We start from the raw sequence: 2,314 nt of genomic DNA, 5'->3' as shown, positions 1-2,314 counted from the left end.
ACTCCTAAATCCGTGGGTGATGTAAGAAGTTTTCATGGCTTGGCCAGTTTCTACAGGAGGTTTGTTAAGGACTTTAGTACCTTGGCAGCACCCCTAAATGAAGTGGTGAAAAAGAATGTGGGTTTTCATTGGGGAAAGAATCAAGAAGAGGCCTTTGCTGCCCTAAAGCATAAGCTTACCCATGCACCTATACTTGCTTTACCTAACTTTGCTAAATCTTTTGAACTTGAATGTGATGCTTCAAATGTAGGTATTGGTGCTGTGTTGCTTCAAGAAGGCCACCCAATTGCTTATTTTAGTGAAAAGTTAAGCGGAGCTGCCCTTAACTATTCTACTTATGATAAGGAATTGTATGCTTTGGTGAGAGCTTTGAAGACTTGGCAGCATTATCTTTTGCTCAAGGAATTCGTGATTCATAGTGATCATGAGTCGCTGAAATACTTGAAGGGGCAAGGTAAGTTGAACAAAAGACATGCCAAATGGGTTGAATTTTTGGAACAATTTCCCTATGTCATAAAACACAAAAAAGGGAAAATTAACATTGTGGCTGATGCTTTATCCAGGAGACACGTGTTGCTTTCCATGTTAGAGACTAAATTGCTAGGACTTGAACATGTGAAAGAAATGTATGAAAAAGATGATAACTTTGCTGAAATTTTTGTGGCTTGTGAGAAAGTTTCTCAAAATGGATTTTATAGGCACAATGGATTTTTATTTAAGGAAAACAGGTTGTGTGTGCCTAAAAGTTCCATTAGAGAACTGCTTGTTAAAGAATCCCATGCTGGGGGATTAATGGGTCATTTTGGAGTCCAAAAGACTCTAGAAACTTTACAGGAACATTTCTATTGGCCCAAAATGAAACATGATGTGATCAAGTTTTGTGAACATTGCATTGTTTGCAAGAAGGCTTAAGTCTAAGGTGATGCCACATGGTTTGTATACTTCTTTGCCAATCCCTGAATACCCTTGGGTTGACTTGTCTATGGACTTTGTTTTAGGCCTCCCTAGAACAAAGAATGGTAAGGATTCCATTTTTGTGGTTGTTGATAGGTTTTCAAAAATGGCTCACTTTATTCCTTGCAGGAAAGCTGATGATGCTTGTCACGTTGCTGATTTGTTCTTTAAAGAAGTTGTAAGACTTCATGGGATGCCTAGAAGCATAGTTAGTGATAGGGACACCAAGTTCCTAAGTCACTTCTGGAGGACTTTATGGGGGAAGTTAGGCACTAAACTTTTGTTCTCTACCACTTGCCACCCACAAACTGATGGGCAAACTGAGGTGGTTAATAGGACCCTAGGCACCTTGCTTAGGACTGTCCTTAAGGCCAATTTAAAGGCTTGGGAGGCGTGTTTGCCTCATGTTGAATTTGCTTACAATAGGGCTGTCCATAGCACTACAATTTGCTCTCCATTTGAAGTAGTGTATGGATTTAACCCTTTGACTCCTCTTGATTTGTTGCCTATGCCTAACATTTCTGTTTTCAATCACAAGGAAGGACAGGGCAAAGCTGAATATGTCAAGAAGATGCATGAGCGTGTGAAGGCTCAAATTGAGAGAAAGAATGAGAGTTATGCTAGGCAAGCTAACAAGGGAAGAAAGGAGGTGGTGTTCCAACCCGGAGATTGGGTTTGGGTGCACATGAGGAAGGAAAGGTTTCCAGAACAAAGGAAATCCAAACTCCAACCTAGAGGGGATGGACCTTTTCAAGTGCTTGAGAGAATCAATAACAATGCCTACAAAATAGAGCTTCCAGGTGAGTATAACATCAGCTCAACCTTTAATGTCTCTGATTTATCTCTCTTCGATGCAGATGGAGGAGAATTTTGATTTGAGGTCAAATCCTTTTCAAGAGGGAGGGAATGATGAGGAAAGGACAAGGACAAGGGTCATGGAGCACTAAAAGGACTTGGAGGACAATGACTAGGGCAAGGGCTAAAAGGGCCAAGGAAGCACTTCAACAGATGATAGCATTAGTCTTGAGGAAGGAACCAATGTGCACGAACTTGGCCCAAATTGGTGAATTTCCTCATGAAATATGAAGAGGAAGTCGTCCAAGATCAGCCCAATTAATTGGAGCTGAGTTCGAATTTTATTTCTAGTTTTTTTTTTTCAATCCAATAAGTCCCTAATACACCAAGGATGCATTAGCAATTAATGGACCTGAAGTGGAGGCATGTGGGGCGTGAATAAGAAGGCTTTAAGGGAGGAATATTCCAAGTTTGCATCAGCTCTTGATGGCTGAAGTAAAACTCCAAGAATCTCCTTCAATTGAAGTTAATTTCCTTTTTGTTTAATGTTATGAGAGAAAGTTTA

Source organism: Lotus japonicus, chromosome 5, assembly GCF_012489685.1.
Source record: "Lotus japonicus ecotype B-129 chromosome 5, LjGifu_v1.2".
NCBI classification, from domain to species: Eukaryota; Viridiplantae; Streptophyta; class Magnoliopsida; order Fabales; family Fabaceae; genus Lotus; species Lotus japonicus.
This window is presented reverse-complemented; position numbering follows the sequence as displayed.